This window comes from Cervus elaphus, chromosome 26, assembly GCF_910594005.1.
Source record: "Cervus elaphus chromosome 26, mCerEla1.1, whole genome shotgun sequence".
Lineage (NCBI taxonomy): Eukaryota > Metazoa > Chordata > Mammalia > Artiodactyla > Cervidae > Cervus > Cervus elaphus.
The window spans coordinates 33,505,635-33,523,610 of record NC_057840.1 but is presented as its reverse complement, the minus strand read 5'-3'; the positions used below and the strand labels follow the sequence as shown (position 1 = coordinate 33,523,610).

The 17,976-nt window shown below is 45.9% G+C and overlaps 2 pseudogenes; both read right to left on the bottom strand.

Annotated features, from left to right (window-relative positions):
* Positions 1-1,695: 1,695 nt before the first annotated feature.
* Positions 1,696-2,217, bottom strand: LOC122684252 (annotated as a pseudogene).
* An 11,978-nt stretch (positions 2,218-14,195) lies between these two features.
* The window catches only part of LOC122684251, a 99,383-nt pseudogene continuing 95,602 nt past the window's right edge, over positions 14,196-17,976 (bottom strand).

Here is a 17,976-nt window from a genome sequence, read left to right as displayed (position 1 = left end):
CCGGATGCTGGGAAAGACTGAAGGCAGGAGGAGAAGGGGATGACCGAGGATGAGATGGTTGAATAGCATCACTGACTCAATGGACCTGAGTTTGAGTAAACTCTGGGAGTTGGTGATGGACAGGGAGGCCTGGCGTGCTGCGGTCCATGGGGTTGCAAAGAGCCAGACACGACTGCTCAACTGAACTGAACTGAACTAACTTTGACAACATCATCTTTTAGATTTGAAATAGCTCATCTGGAATTCCGTCACCTCCACTGGCTTTGTCTGTAGTGATGCTTCCTAAGGCCTGCTTGACTTCACATTCCTGGATGTCTGGCTCTAGGTAAGTGATCACACCATCGTGGTAATCTGGGTTGTGAAGGTCTTTTTTGTATAGTTCTTCTGTGTATTCTTGCCACTTCTTAATATCTCATGCTTCTGTTAGGTCCATACTGTTTCTGTACTTTATTGTGCCCATCTTTACATGAAATATTTCCTTGGTATCTCTAATTTTCTTGAAGAGATCTCTAGTCTTTCCCATTCTATTGTTTTCCTCTATTTCTTTGCTTATGAAGCAAAGAAATTTTCTTTGCTTATTTTCTTACTTATGAAGGCTTTCTTATCTCTCCTTGCTAATTTTTGGAACTCTGCATTCAGATGGATATATCTTTTCTTTTCTTCTTTACCTTTCATTTCTTTTCTCAGCTATTTGTAAGGCTTCCTCAGACAACCATTTTGCCTTTTTGGATTTCTTCTTGGGGATGGTTTTGATCCCTGCCTCCTATACAGTGTCATGAACCTCTGTCCATAGCTCTTCAGGCACTCTATCTATCAGATCTAATCCCTTGAATCTATTTGTCACTTCCACTGTAGGATCGTAAGGGATTTGGTTGAGGTCATACCTGAATGATCTAGTGGTTTTTCCTACTTTCTTCAGTTTCAGCCTGAATTTTGCAGTAAGAAGTTCATGATCCGAACCACAGTCAGCTCCTGGTGGTGTTTTTGCTGACTGTATAGAGCTTCTCCATCTTCAGCTGCAAAGAATATAATCAATCTGATTTTGGTATTGACCATCTGGTGATGCCCATGTGTAAAGTTGTCTCTTGTGTATGTTAATTACTAAGTCCCATCCAGCTCTTTTGTGACTGCAGGGACTGTAGTCTGCCAGGCTCCTCTGTCCATGGGATTTTCCAGGCAAGAATACTGGAGTGGGTTGCCATTTCTTTCTTCAGGGGCTCTTCCCAACCCAGGGCTTGAACTGGTGTCTCCTGCACAGGCAGATGGGTCCTTTACCACTGAGTCACCTGGAAAACTCCAAGGTAGAAAGGTACAAAATTCTAAAAGAAGAAACATTCCAGAGAATGCAGTCACTGCTCATATTAAAGATAGAATAATATAGCTATCTATAAAAATCCTGACTCTACATTTATAGTGTAATTTGGGAATAAATCCATGATTTGCTGCTGGGAACTCAAATACTTAGCAGTTTGCTATGTTGGTTTCTCCAGCAGTCGCCAAAGTGCCTTCCAAATCGCTGACAGGACAGTTTTGCTGGACCTGGATCTGGGGTGGCAGGAATTCCTCGACACGTTTGTTGAACTGACTGTTCCAAGTCTGGCTCTTCTAGGCTTGGGGATACCAGCTCTGACTCTTTCTGGGGTGGTTGCTTCAAGACCAACTGTTCCAGCTCTGGCTGCTCCCAGGTGGGGTATCCTAGGTCCGTTCACTCCATATAGGCAGGTTTCCAGAAGAGGTCACCAAGCAGTCCTGTGCCAGGAATAGAAACCCAGGAATTCTGTGGTTGTTGAGCCCTGAGTCACAGAGTCACTGTTCCTCAGTCAGTTGTTTTTCTGCTTCTGGAACCAGGGCCTCACCCATTTGGAGCTAAGTTTCAGGATATTGGAAAGTTCTTGCATCTGCTGGAGACTGATTCCTGCCTCTGAAGTCTGTCGTTGAGCACAGACATCTGGGTCTGATGAACATGGTTCTGATCTTCTGTTTCTTACCTGGGTCCTTCTCTTCCTTCTTTGCTGCACTCTTCTCTGCAGGTATGGACAATAGTTTTACTCTGGGGCTTGTGGAAGAATCAGGACTGTCCAGTCTCCTTGTTGAGGGTCCCAGCAGATGATCCTTGCAAGGACACCTGGTTTCCTTCAGGCCCAGAAATTTCAGAAATTGGTGAAGAGTCCCTGGAATTGGATGCTTTGGGACCAAGCAGGCTGGGTCCACACTCATGTTGTGGAGTTGAAGCAGAGAGGAAAAAAAACCTGTGAGCTAGATGGTAGGAAGAGTCCAGGCTTAAGAACCTAGGTAGAAGAGCTTAGAGAAAGGTGAAGATCTCCAGGTGTAAAAGAGTTAAGAAGATGGAATGAATGGAATCAACTGTCAGATAACAGGAGCAAACCAGCCCAATCTAGAGAAAGGAAAAAAAAAAAAGTCTTGACTCTTAAATGAGGTCATACTCTCCAGCAGGCAGGGATCCCTCCCTTGCTTGCCCTCCTGTCTTTGCCCAGAGTACCTGCTGCCCTCCCAATGACTGTGACCAAGTTGAAGTCAGGTGAGAGAGGCTTGCTGAGATGACCCAGTGGAGTCTATGACGCCACCATAAAGTGGTTGGTGGAGCTGTGTGATATTGTTGAAAAAGAAATAGAAGATAAAAATCCTTGTCTTTACCTCTATTCTGAGCAGATGTTGTTCCCAGATGCTGTTGTCTTCAGTTTAATAAAAATATTTTGTTGTTGTTTAGCCACTAAGTGGTGTCTGACTCTTTGTGACCCCAAGGATACAGTCTGTCAGGTTCCTCTGTCCATGAGATTTCCCAGCAAGAATACTACAGCGGGTTGACATTTCCTTCTCCAGGGGATCTTCCTGACCCAGGGATCGAACCAGTGTCTCATACACATGTCTCTTGCATTGTAGGCAGATTCTTTACTGCCGAACAACTGATAAAAGTACTGCTGTTGTTTAGTCGCTCAGTCGTGTCTGACTCTTTGTGACCCCATGGACTGCAGCCGGGCCTCCCTACCCCTCACCATCTCCTGAAGTTTGCCCAAGTTCACGTCCATTGCATTGATGGTGCCATCCCCGCTCCACACACAAAAACCACTTCCTTTGGTGTCCCCACTCCCACCTGTTGCACCCCCAGGAGTCCCTCCCCTTGAGCTTTGTAGGCAGGAGGGGATTGAAGGGAATGCAATTGCTCAGAGGCTCCAGGCTGATTGGAAACTTAAGGAGGGAATGCAGTTCAGCCCCTGGGCCTGGGGCAGGCGTGAGCAGGTGAAGGCTGGTGACCCCAGGTGACACCTGTCCCCAGGCAGCTACTCTTGTGTGGCATTTCCAAGCTAAAAGAAAAAAAGATTGAAAGGGAGTGACACGGGGGTGTCAGTTTCTTTACTGTCCCTGCCCATTTTGGCTCCCTTACAACTTCAGTTAAGGCCCAGACCAGGAATAAGCCTATTAATTTATTCCAAAGTCCAGGCCAAGGAAAGGCCAGCCAGAGGAAGTCGGTCATTATGGCAACCACTCCAACAACAGCCATCACCCACCTTAGCCCCATACTCCCCATCCATGTTTCTTCTCACAGCCCCCACAGTCACAGACACAAGCCCCCTCATATTCCACCCTGACTCTCCAGCTCCACACACTCATACACCCCTCATACACTCCATGCTTCTCACTTATATCCTTCCACCCTTGTGCACACCAGCCCTTGAGAAATTGTCCATGCAGGTCTCCGCACACCCTCTCCCCACTTTGCACACCCCACCCCCCACCACACACTTTCTTTCACACACAAGTGCCTGCTTGCCTGCCCTCCACACTCTCCACTCTCTGCCAAGACACACTGGGCTCCCCTCCCACAGGGACCCTGGCTTCCTCACACTGTCTGTACACACTGCTTCACACAAAGTTCCACACAGAAGGCTCCCGTCTACGTCCACTGCCATCCAGAAACTTTCCCCTCACAGCCATTTCCCTTCACTGTCTTCCTCCTCTCTGGTCCCCAGGGGGATCCGCTACTGGGACCTCTGCATATGCATACTGTCCACTCCCCTTCTGTCCCAAGCTCACCTGTCCACAGTCACACACACACACACACACATACACACACACACACACACACACTCATACTCTGATGAGTCCTCGCCCAAGACAGGGGGCTCTGCAGCAGTCTCAGAGCCCACACAAAGCTCGGGGTAGTTCTGGGAAGAGGCTGGCTGCCAGGACTCTGCCCCCAGGCTGATCCAGGAATTTTAGGTCTCTACCAGTCAATCCTAAACTAAATCAACCCTGAATATTCATTGGAAGGACTGACACTGAAGCTGAAGCTCCAATATTTTGTCCACTTGATGCAAAGAACTGACTCATTGGAAAAGACCCTGATGCTGGGAAAGACTGAGGGTGGGGCAACAGAGGATGAGATGGCTGGATGGCATCACTGACTCAATGGGCATGAGTTTGAGCAAACTCCAGAAGATAGCAGAGGACAGGGAAGCCTGGTGTGCTGCAGTCCATGGGGTCACAAAGAGTCGGACATGACTTAGGGTCTCAACAACAACATGGATCCTACCTGAAACAGTGCCTTCTCTTTTTTAATGCTCCAGCCCCATACCTAAAGGAACTCACCAAATACACTTCCACTAGCGTGGAGTCCTGAGATTGCATGAACAGTCATATTCATGTATTAATCAACCTAAAATTAATTTTTGTATATTGTATCAAATAGAAATTCCTTTCTATTTACATCATTAACCAGTTACCCCTTTCCTATGTACTGATCAGTATACCCTTCACTGGTATTTCTTGCCACACCTACTAGATGTCAAGTGTCTAGACATCCCTGGGTCTATTTCTTTGCTCTTTTCTAAAACTGGTCTCCTGTCTGCATTATGACTCACCAACTACCTTTGGTGTTGGAAATACAGCTCAAGCCGATGCGGACTGGGTTGGAAGTGAAGTCCTTTCATAAAAAATTACCATACCCACCAGCTTAAAACAATCAAAATTTATTCTTTGGCAGCTGTGGAAAATAGAAGTCTGAAATAATTTGTGTCCTTGATATACAGGAGTTTTAATAAAAACTTGTGATTCTCATCAGAAAAGAAAATGTACAGCATCTTCATAATTGAATTAACTGATTTTATTCCGGAAGGAGAAAACTTCCAATATGTCTAGATATAGTGAAAACTGCGATATTAATTTATTGTTGAAATATGACACCCCTACAGTTGAGTGCACAAATCTCAATAAATGGTCAGTCAGTCAGTTCAGTCACTCAGTCATGTCCAACTCTGTGACCCCATGGACCGCAGCACTCCAGGCCTCCCTGTCCATCACCAACTCCCATAGTTTACTCAAACTCATGTCCATTGAGTTAGTGATGCCATCCAACCATCTCATCCTCTGTCATCCCCTTCTCCTCCTGCCCTTAATCTTTCCCAGCATCAGGGTCTTTTCCAATGAGTCAGCTCTTTGCATCAGGTGGCCAAAGTATTGGAGTTTCAGCCTCAGTATCAGTCCTTCCAGTGAACATCCAGGACTGATATCCTTTAGGGTGGACTGGTTGGACCTCCTTGCAGTCCAAGGGACTCTCAAGAGTCTTCTCCAACACCACAGTTCAAAAGCATCAATTCTGCAGTGCTCAGCTTTCTTCACAGTCCAACTCTCACATCCATACATGACCACTGGAAAAACCATAGCCTTGACTAGACGGACCTTCGTTGGCAAAGTAATGTCTTTGCTTTTTAATATGCTGTCTAGGTTGGTCATAACTTTTCTTCCAAGGAGTAAGCGTCTTTTTATTTTATGGCTGCAGTCATCATCTGCAGTGATTTTGGAGCCCCCCAAAATAAAGTCTGCTACTGTTTCCACTGTTTCTCCATCTATTTGCCATGAAATGATGGGACCACATGCTGTGATCTTAGTTTTCCGAATGTTGAGCTTTAAGCCACCATTTTCACCCTCCTCTTTCACTTTTATCAAGAGGCTCTTCAGTTCTTCTTCACTTTCTTCCATAAGGGTGGTGTCATCTGCATATCTGAGGTTATTGATATTTCTCCCAGCAATCTTGGGTGAGCCATGGCTGCTTGGCACTGGAGCAGCTGTGAATAGGTACTCCACATCCAAGGTCAGGAGCATTGGCTGTGCTTTGCTGGACCGGCCGTGTGGAGGTACCCCATGTCCAAGGTCAGAGAAACCCCAGTAAGATAGTGAAAGGTTGTTGCTGAACGATAAGACGCGCGATTCTTGGCCTCCGGAGGAGACGAATTCAATCCGGGGCCAGAGACGAGGCTGGATCACTCAGAGCTTTTGTGTAATAAAATTTTATTAAAGTATAGAGAAAGCTTCTGACATAGGCATCAGAAGGGGGCAAAAGAGTACCCCCCTCCTAGTCTTTAGCTGTATGTTATATAGTCACTCACAGTCTGTTAATGAAATGAAAGGAATGTCATAAAATTTAGAATGGCATCAGATAATTCATCCCAGTCCATAAAACGATTGACTTGAATCTTGTAGAAGGGCAGAATACCAACAAATAGTTCCGTTTACATAGATTAGGGGAACAATACCTGAGTAAGTAAATTAGGCCGTTTGGCGGAACCAACTTGAAGATAGAGTCTGGGGTTCATTAACATAGCTTAAGGCAACATTTCCATATGAAAAAGAAATGTATTGGTTAACTCAAAGTTTGAGAGTAGTTAGCTTTAGGTGAGACCAGGTGTCATGGCAACACAGAATGTTAAGAGAAACCTCCTTTTAAATTTGTATAGAGAAGGAAAAACAGATCGCTGGTTTGTTTCTTCCTGCCGCTTAAGAGAGATAAAAATGTCTGGCACTTACAGCCTCTTTCCTCCATTTGGAGACCCCTGGCCTTCCTGCCTGTTACCCTCTCATTCCCCGCTTTTCTTTTAGGAGAATTATGTTGCCTAGGGAAAAGGGGCGTCGTTTTCATTCCATAACTGCTTCCGAGCTGACAAGGGGCGTTGTCCCTAAATTGGTGAGGCAACATATTCTCCTAATCCTCATAGTGAGGATGTCTGATCCAGGGGCCCCAAATAGTAGTCGGAAGAAGCTGCAGTGATAGCAGGAGTTTGAGCAACCATTTGTAACTTAAAAGCTTTCATGCGACTAGAAACAAATTCAGTTACACAGTTACAGATGCAGGGAGCAAACAGCAAAAACAAAACAATCAGAATTAAAAGTCACATTATGTCCATAGTTAAGGTACAAAGTATTGCACCAGTCCATTCTAGGGTTGTTAGATGTCATCAGACGAAGAAGAGGCATCACATGTGATTGTTGTCGAAGGTATTCGCAGACTTGGAGAAAGTCTTTTCCTTGAAGTGGAGATGTCCACCACAGGAAGCCTTTCACTGATGAAGAGGGGAGTGCTCCGCAGACCCAGCAGTTAGACCGATTGTGGAATGCAGCATAGGAGTGAGCCCAGGACAGGAAGGCATTGTCTTGAGGATCAAAGGGCAGACTCAGGATTTCTGGAGTCAGCAGAAGTAGGCTCACATAGATTATCAGGCCCATGTGAAACATACAAAGTCAGAGCATAGAAAGTAAAACATAAAATGACATCACTTAGTTCTGGTCAGGGTGCCACCTCTTGACTCGAGTGTGATGTACCCACGAATCAATTCCTGGGACTTTGACAGCTGTGGGAGAAGAAAGAATAACCTGGTAAGGGCCTTCCCAGAGGGGCTCGAGGGATGAGCCCCCAGATCCCAATGTTTTTATGAGGACCTCGGTTCCTGGCTCAAATAGAGGCTTGCTGGATTCAGAGGCTGGGTCAGGAGTCGTCTCCCGGAGTTCTGTTAATGCCTGTTGGAAAGCTGAGAGTTGAGTTACATAATTAGTTAACTCTAAGGCCTCAGGATCTATAACAGTGTCTGTACGTAAGAAAGGCCTTCCATAAATACATTCAAAGGGGGACAGTCCCTCCTTTTTTGGGGCAGTTCGAGCCCTCATTAAAGCTATGGGTAGGACTTTAATCCAATTGTCCTGCGTTTCTTGAGTTAATTTGCGCAGATGTTTTTTGATAAGGTCATTAGCTTTTTCAACCTTTCCTGAGGATTGGGGTCTCCAGGAACAGTGTAAGTGATACTCTACTCCTAGAGCTTTAGACACCCCCTGAGTTACAGCAGCTTTAAAGGTGGGGCCATTGTCACTCTGAAGGCTCCGTGGCAGCCCAAACCTGGGGATAATTTCATGGATTAAAATCTTTATAACCTCCTTAGCTTGTTCACTACGACAGGGGAACGCCTCAATCCATCCAGTAAAAGTATCCACCCAAACTTGTAAGCAAGAATATCCATTAGCTTTTGGCATATGAGTAAAATCAATTTCCCAGTCTTCTCCAGGATACTTTCCCTTTCGTTGTAATCCAGATTTTGCTAGCTTTTCAGTCTTTGGGTTATTTTTCTGACAAACCTCACACCGTTTGATAATGTTCTTTAAAGTTTTTATTATATTTTTACCTTCAAACAAACGAGAAGCCATCTGGTAAGTACTTTCTACACCCAAATGAAAACTCTGATGTAAACCCTTAAGAATTTTCCACTGAGCATTTTCAGGAATTATTAATCGCCCATCCTTGGGCTGTAACCATCCTTTATCAGTAATCTTTGCTCCTCTTTTCTCATCTTTCTAATTCTTCCTCAGTATATTGTGGTTTTTCCTGTCCCACAGGACCTGTCCAGATCAAAGGCGTCTGTAGAGAGGGGGTTTCGTAAAGTGCCGCTTTTTTGGCTTGAGAGTCAGCCAGCAGGTTACCGGCAGCTACTTTACTCCCATCCCTGCTGTGCCCTTTGCAATGCATAACAGCTACTTCTTTAGGACAATAGATAGCAGTTAAAAGTCTCTCAATCTCTCTGAAATGCTTAATAGGTTCTCCAGTTGCTGTTTTAAACTGTCTTTCTTTCCATATTGCAGCATGAGCATGTAAAGTCAAATAAGCATACTTAGAATCAGTGTAGATATTCACTCGCTGCCCTTTGCTTAACTCTAGAGCTCGGGTCAGAGCCACAAGCTCCACTAACTGGGCACTGGTTCCCTGGGGGAGAGATTTTGCTTCTAAAACCTGTTCAGCAGTCACCACGGCGTAACCTGCTTTGCGCTTTCCATCCTGAACAAAAGAACTGCCGTCTGTAAATATTTCCATGTCAGGATTGTCTAATGGGGTATCCATTAGATCCTCCCGAGCTGCATAGTTTAAGGTTAGGAATTGGGAACAATCATGATCAGGTGCTTCATCTTCCTTCTCAGGAAGGAAAGTGGCAGGATTTAAATTTCCACAAACTTTAAGCTTAGTTACAGGTCCTTCTAACAACAGTGACTGATATTTAAGAAGCCTACTGTCTGTCATCCAAATATTAACCTTAGAATTTAAGATTCCACTCACATCATGAGAAGTCAGTACAGTAAGGTTTCGTCCATTAATTATTTTTAAAGCTTCAGGTGCTAATAAAGCCGCTGCCCCAATTACTCTTAGGCAGTGGGGCCACCCACGTGCAATTACATCTAATTCTTTGCTTAGATAAGCAATAGGTTGCTGGTGAGGCCCCCGGGGTTTTGTCAAAACTCCCAAGGCCATACCTTTTCTTTCAGTGACAAACAGGTTAAATTCTGACCCTGTGGGCAAACTCAAAGCTGGAGCTTGCAGGAGAGCAGTCTGAAGAACCTTAAAAGCCTTTAGAGTATCTGGAGACCAAACCAGTTTGTCGGTTTGGGCCTGCTGAGTTTCAGCTATAAGTTTATATAAAGGCCGGGCAAGTTCCCCATAGCTCGGAATCCAAATACGACAGTAGCCTGTGAGTCCCAAAAATCCTCTCAATTGTCTTAAAGTCATAGGTAGGGGATGGTTTAGTATAGGTTTAATTCTCTCAGGGCCTATGGCCCTAGTCCCTTCTGAGATGATTAGGCCCAGATATCTAACAGATTGTTGACAAAGCTGAGCCTTTTCTCTTGATGCCTTGTAACCGCAGCCTGCCAGAAAGTTTAAGAAATCTTCTGAGGCTCGTGAACAAGCTTCCTCTGTCTCAGCACAGAGCAAAATATCATCTACATATTGTAACACTACCGCTTCAGAGCTATTAAAGTTTTGTAGATCTCGTGACAAACTTTGTCCAAATAAGTGAGGACTGTCACGAAATCCCTGGGGCAAAACTGTCCAAGTTAACTGGGAAGCTGGCTGTGTGGGGTCTTCAAAGGCAAATAGAAATTGACTTTCCTCCGCCAAAGGCACTGAATAGAAGGCATCTTTTAAATCAATTACTGAAAAATATTTGGCTCATTCAGGAATTTCAGACAATAGAGTATAAGGATTAGGCACCACAGGGTGTAAAGGAACCACAGCCTCATTTATTATTTGTAAATCTTGAACTAATCTCCATTTATCATTTGATTTTTTTACACCCAAAATAGGAGTGTTGCATGGACTGTTACAGGGAACTAATAGTCCCTGCTCCTTTAAATTCTCAATGATGGGTTTTAACCCTTCCTTAACCTCAGGTTTCAGTGGATACTGCTTCTTATGTGGGAATAAGTGTGGGTCTTTGAGCTTGACAACCACAGGAATAGCATTTTGTGCTCGACCCACAGATTTTCCATCAGCCTATACTCTAGGATTCACATTTTGTTCAACTAAAGGGAGAGAAAGGGAAGGCTCCATATTCATGAAAACAGAGGCATGGACCTTGCTCAGTATATCCCTCCCCAAGAGGGGTGAGGGTGATTCTGGCACGATAAGAAACTCGTGTGAAAATAGCACAGAATCCCAGTTGCATGATAGAGAATAACTGAAGTAATACCTTTTGGCTCATCCAGACAGTCCCATTACGGAAGCGGATGGGGAAGAAAGTGGGCCAGGGGCTTCAGTAAGCACGGAGTAAGTTGCCCCAGTATCTAAAAGGAAATTGACGGATTGGCCTCCCACCGTTATCAATACCCGGGGTTCCTCAGGTGTAATTAGGACGGGAGCTTGTGTGGGGACCCCCGGGCACCTTCAGTCCTGATTGTCTTGAGAGTCAGACCCCTGAGACCTACGCCTCTAGGGGCAGTCTCTCCTCCAGTGTGGTCCCTTGCAGACCGGACGTGGAGCCGGGGGCGGCTTAGATGCCTGAGGGCAATCCCGCTTGAGGTGCCCCTCCTTTCCATAGCAATAGCAAGCCCATCCCTTTTCACCTGGGTCCCTCTGGGCATTTTTCTCAGGCTGCTTAAGAACAGTTTTCATAGCCATTGCGAGGGCTTCCGCCTTTTCCTTCGTCTTTCTCTGCCTTTCTTTCTTTTCCTCATATTCCCTACCATAATAGACTGTCTGAGCCAGTTGTAACAGATTTTCTAAAGACTGATTTGGTCCATATGCCCGTTTTGATAACTTACGGCGAATATCTGGAGCCGACTGAGTGAGAAACTTATCTTTTAAGATCACTTTCCCCTCTTCACTTTCGGGATCAATCTCAGTGAATCTGCGAAGGGCTTCTCTCAGTCTATCTAGGAATTTACCAGGAGCTTCTTTTTCCTCCTGTTCTATGTCTGCCAGTTTACCATAGTTTAAAGGCTTAGAACGCGCCTGTCTGAGTCCTTCAAGAATACATCTGACAAAATGACTCTGATCCCATCTTCCTTTAGCAGTGTTATAGTCCCAGTCTGGTTCTGTAGCTGGGACCGCCTGACTCCCAGTGGTACTGCGGCCATGCAGTATTACATAGGAAGGCCAGGTGTGTCTTCTTTAAGCCCTGGGGATCAAATCTATCCCAGTTTTTCAGGATACAGTTCAAAGGAGTGAGGCTGGAATTGTTAGCTCCCATCTGTAAGAGAGAAAAAAAGCGACCAGCGCCAATTTTTTTCTACCGGAGGCGTCCCTCCCTGCTCTAGATGGGGGTGTAGACAGACGTTACACCAAAAGCTTTTCCTTCCTGGTCGGACTTAGTCTGTCTCTTACCGACTCAGGTGTCACACTTGTCCCTCCCGGTTCTACCACCGAGACGGGGTGGGGATGCACCAGGGGTAGACCCGATGGCATCCCTGACTAACGTCCAGCCCTTCACCTCGCTTGCCTCTGATGCCACCCGGGGTGCAATCAGAGTAGCCTTCCAGAATGCTTCCCAAACTAAGACCTCTGGGGGAAACATTCGTCACCTGAGTGCCTGTGCACGACCATGAGTATATTCCTGACCGCAATAAGACCGATACAAACATGAAACTGAGATGTTCCTTCCAAGCGTCACCACACCGGTATAAGAGCCTCCTCTGGTCCACTGAGAGCCAGTGTTACCAAAGGAAAAAACCATTGCAGTTCCAATCTGAGTAACCTTTAACCTCAGAGATGCTCTGGGAGTTAGAACTCCATCTAGCTTCTGAACTTTCCATGCCTAGCGAGGCTAGGCGCTTCCTGACTACCAATCCAAGTTTGAGACCTAGGCTACAGTAGAGTAGCAAAATAGATTGTAAGTCCCTGGAAAGTCTATGATCCGATAGATTAGGTTAGTACTTCTAATTCCCAAGGAGTTATGAAATGGTCAAAGAGACCGAAAAGTTTGACCGAGAAAGGAGAGTTCGGTCCACACGCTTTGCCCGCTTCTGGTCAGTTCCCGAAGGAGACATTGGTTGCCTCTTGGCATTGGCAGGTCGGTATAAACCCCCGACAGGTTTCTGCCATAGCCTTATGAGGTCACTGCGGGACCGCAGAGCAGGGCTCCTCACTTGCTTCGCGCAGGGCATTTCATTCATTCACACAAGCACACCATAGAGTTAGTAAAGTACAGCGGAAAACGTGTTCGCTAGGAGAACAAAGAACTAGAGCTCCAAGCATCCTTACCTTGTCCTGAAGGATCCCGGACGAGCCCCCAAGATGAAAGGTTGTTGCTGAACGATAAGACGCGGGATTCTTGGCCTCCGGAGGAGACGAATTCAATCCGGGGCCAGAGACGAGGCTGGATCACTCAGAGCTTTTGTGTAATAAAGTTTTATTAAAGTATAGAGAAAGCTTCTGACATAGGCATCAGAAGGGGGCAAAAGAGTACCCCCCTCCTAGTCTTTAGCTGTATGTTATATAGTCACTCACAGTCTGTTAATGAAATGAAAGGAATGTCATAAAATTTAGAATGGCATCAGATAATTCATCCCAGTCCATAAAACGACTGACTTGAATCTTGTAGAAGGGCAGAATACCAACAAATAGTTCCGTTTACATAGATTAGGGGAACAATACCTGAGTAAGTAAATTAGGCCGTTTGGCGGAACCAACTTGAAGATAGAGTCTGGGGTTCATTAACATATCTTAAGACAACATTTCCATATGAAAAAGAAATGTATTGGTTAACTCAAAGTTTGAGAGTAGTTAGCCTTAGGTGAGACCAGGTGTCATGGCAACACAGAATGTTAAGAGAAACCTCCTTCTAAATTTGTATAGAGAAGGAAAAACAGATCGCTGGTTTGTTTCTTCCTGCCGCTTAAGAGAGATAAAAATGTCTGGCACTTACAGCCTCTTTCCTCCATTTGGAGACCCCTGGCCTTCCTGCCTGTTACCCTCTCAATAGTAGGCACTGGAGTGGCTGTGAGGAGATATCCCTGCCCATCACCAACTCCCAGACCATCTCATCCTCTGTCCTTATTAAGGAATGTAGAAAAAAAAGTTTGTTCTTTCCTCCTCCTTGAGAATTCCAGACCCCTATCTCCTCCTTGGGGGTCCCTGGAATTCTTTTAAACCTGCCTAGGAATTGACTCAGCTTGCAGACGGACATCTCATCCCCATGTCTTCATGTAACATACCATGTAACATACCAGGTAACATGTATGTTACATACCAGGTCTGTTCCATTTTCTTATAAGGATACCAATCAGATTGGATTAGGGGTAGACCCTAATGGCCTCATTTTAACCTTATTATTTCTATAAAGGCCTTGTCATTAAATATGGTCATATTCTGAGGTCCTGGGGGTTTAGGGTTTTAACACATGAATTCAGGGGAATACAATTCTGGCCATAAAAGCATGAAGTAACTGTGCATAAAAGTGAGAACACATGAACACATGAAGTATATCTCATTAAACCACATATATTTATTCCTAACTCATATTCCTCTTAATGGAATTCAAAAGTGCCAACAAACACTCCAATTCCACCTAAAATGGAAGGAACTGATAGAAAAGCATCAGGTAAAGTTGATACCCTTAACTGATTAGGAGCAAATATCTTATTTAGCAAACTGTTCAAAATGACTAAGTCAATACATGGGAAGGGCCCATCAACAGCCATGGAAAGTCAGGAGTTCTCTAGCTTCTTGGTAAACACAACTCCGAGTAGAGGAGAATATACTAGACTGGCAGCCAGACTGTCAGTAAGGATCAGATTCTTCATCCAAGGGCTCATCTAACATTTCCACCTTCTCATGGTCAATGGAAGAAACATCAGATGATGGAACGAAGAGCTGTTAGAACATTAGGTAAACTGTTGAACTGGATCATGGTATTGTCAGAAAAGAAACATTTTTTTTTTTTTCATCAAAGAACTGGGGAAACACTGGGTGTGATCTCAACAAGACAACACTCCACCCCAGCCTTTTGAAGTTTAGACCCCGCCTCTCCCCTCCCTGCCACAGAATTAGATACTTGGTTTCCCTCTGCTCACTGCACTATCTTAGTGCCTACACAGCCTCTTCTACCCCCAAAACAGAGTAATTTCAAACCTACCAGGAAGTGTGGGGGCCCAAGACTAAGAAAGAGCATCCTCCTAGGTACCAGTAGAGAGGGGTTTGGGTGAGACCCATGGCTCACTTCTCTGAAGTCCTGCCTGGAAGAAACCTGCCCAGGAACCAGAGGCCAGCCTGATTCTCACCTTCCGTGGTCCCTGATTTCTTCATACATTTCTTGACGATGATGACAATTAGACAGATGAAGATGATGAAGATGAAGATCAATGGGAGGATGCATTTATTTAACGGGATAGAGGCAGGCTGGTGGTTATTCGGGGCCTTTGTGAGTGGTTCTAAAACAAACAAAAAGGCACAAGCCTTGTCACATCTAAGAGTCCACCTTCCTCAGCATCTACTGTCCCCAGACAGCACCTGTCCACCTACATAGATGCTGGCTCGTTACGTGAAGCCACTGGGGCAGAAAGATGAATGCAGTTGGGCTCTGTCCTCATAACAGAGCTCCTATTTCTACTGAGGGAGAGAGCAAATGTTTATTTGACAATCTTGCAGGTGGACATGTTTACTGTGGGGAGTCCTTTCTAGGGAGGACATAGCTGGGGAGGTGCTTAATTTGGTCTGGGAAGGTGTGAGGGCTTCTCTAAGTGACATTTGAGCTGGTTAAACGATCAGGACAACAGGAAGGAGAGAAGGTCTGGAAACACAATATGTATATAAATCTGGGGACCATTTAGCAGGGCTGCGGAACTGGGTCATTCGTTAATGAGGAAGGGGGCTCCTGTGCTAAGGGAGGTGGGCTTGCAAAGGAGGATGTTGGGAAATCCTATGCAATGCCCATCACTGACTCTCCAGACAAGAAGTCCACCAAGAGATCAGTCACTCCATCCAGCTATCAGATTTTCAATTGCACAAACGTATGTGTTCATATCCACACATGAAGGCACTAGACCTTTGAAGAGAGCTACCACCTCCCCCACCTCCCCCACACCCCACTCAGTTACCTGTGGGCCCTGGGAGCAGCATGTTCTCCCAGTGTTCCAGGAATTCCCTAAGCCAATAACTGCAGTCTCCCACTGAGATCTTCCTGAAATAATCTGACAGTTCCTGGTTGTTCTCCCATTCCTCCTTGACGCCTGTGGCTCCAGGATCGATGCCTGTCCAGGTTATGCTCATGGTGTCAAGGAGGAGGCTGTCCATCCATTGATGCTGAAGAGCAAGGATGCACCAGAGCATTGCTCGGCTTCACGCTGACAACACAGCCTGACCTGCAGGGAGGGAGGACATACGCCCCCCACACAGTGAATCTTTCTGGACTGTCCACAGTCCATCCTCCCCAGTCACTCAAGTGTGTCTGCACATCTAGGGGTCCGTGATCTTCTGACCATGACCTCCCCCTCTTACCCATCAGGTCCACCGGGTCTCTAAGGCTGGGTCATGTCCATTCTTTTCACAGGAAGGACCTCCCTGCATGCACTCCGCCCCTACCCCTCTCTTGCTGTCTCCAGCTCCCCACCCCTCCCATACTTACCCCTCATCTCCTTTTTGTCCAGTTTGATGACAGGCAGGACCATCCTGAGCTCTCTTCCTGCTTCTCCCACCGTTTGGCTCAATTCAGTCCACGCTTTGGTGTCCTTTACCTCCTCCCCCAGGAAACCCAAAGGTCTGACCTGTTGCTGTCACTGTCACACTGGAGGAAAGGCTTTGTGTCCACGGAGCCCTGGACTTGACACCAGGGCTGGCCAGGTCTGGACTGAGATTTGACAGTGAGGTTAAGGCACAGAGAGTGGGCATCTGTGGGAGAAAACCACAGGTGTGTCTGGGAGATTCCCCTCTAGGGCCTGGTTGCAGAGGGAGGGGTCTCTATCCCAGACCCCCTCCTCTGCTGCATCCTCAATCCTGCCTCATCTTCAACTGTCTGAGTTTTAATCTCTTGGATGCCACTGTGGATCCTTTGGGTTCAATACTGTTAGCAGGAAGATTTAGTTGACATATTTTTACCATCATGTACCAACTTCTGAGGCAGCAAAAATAGACAATGTCTGCCTTCTAGTGACTTAAAAATACATCTGCACAAACAGGACTTTCAACAGGAGTGGAAAAAAAGACCACAGAACACAGGCTACATTCAGGAGGGGCCCCTAATCATCAGGAAGGTTTTTACTGCAGAAGGAGGTGGGGTTGGCAGGAGAGGGCAAGCTGCTCCAGGAGCACAGGCCCAGGCACCCTGTCCTGGGCTGGAGTCCCTGCACACTGGGTGTGACCTCCTGGGCAGCCGGTCCAGCTAAACCACACCTGACCATCCTCAGAGCTGGAAGACAGGCCCCCACCAGGGTGGAGCCCCTTCCTTTCCCCTCCTCCCCTGCTCCACTCCCCCTGCCAGAGCCCCAGATCCCAGGACACTCACTGCCCAGAGTCTTCCTGGGTTCTATCAGCTGCAGAATCACCAAAAGATGGCCTGCGGTGTGAGCTAGAGACATTCCTTCCAGCAGTTTTAGAAGAGTAAGGGGCAAATCTTAGCCTGGAGTGTGTCTGCACCTCTGCCTCCACCCACCGCCCAAAGTCTTCAGTCAGAGACTGAGGAAGCCCTGTTGAAAAACAATGCAAAGAACAATTATACCAAGGAAGTATCTTGCAAGTATTCAAATGTAATTCCTCATTAAAAACAGCAACAACAACCACACACAAAAAAAAAACAACCCAGCAGTGACATCAAAAAGCAAAATTCACTTTAAATACCCCACCCTCAAAGAGTCCTTAACTTTTGTGAACAAAATGCTCAGCGTTATGTTGGCTTCTCCCCTCCTTCCAACAACAGCTATCCCCACCCCACCCCCGCCTCCCAGCTGCCTCTTTTGCTTCTTTTTCTACCTTCCTCTCAGTCATCCTGCATTTTTTTTCCTATTTCCTTCTCCATCCTAACCTGGCGGACTTTGTCTTCAGTGATCAAGATTCACTCTCACCCAATGCACCCGAGTGTTAATCCGACTGGCCGAGGCGACCATACGTGGTCTACAATGGAAGGCGTGTGTAGAAGAGATGAGTTGCTGTCAAGATTCCACTAACAGTAACAAAAATAGCTTCTTGGCACACTGCCAACTCGATGGCTAGGCTGCAGGTTACTTTAAGAGTGTTTTTTATTCTCTACTTCCATAATAAATGTAGCAGAATCATCAGTTCTATTTAATCCCAGTAGGTGGAAAAAGGGTAAAATGTCCTGAGTTCCCTCCTTGATTAGAAAAAGAAAGCTGAAGAATTTATGTTTTTTGCAATAGCAAGGTACTGACTTAAGTATTAGTATTAGGAAATAAAATGACTAAAAGAGACACTCACATAATTTT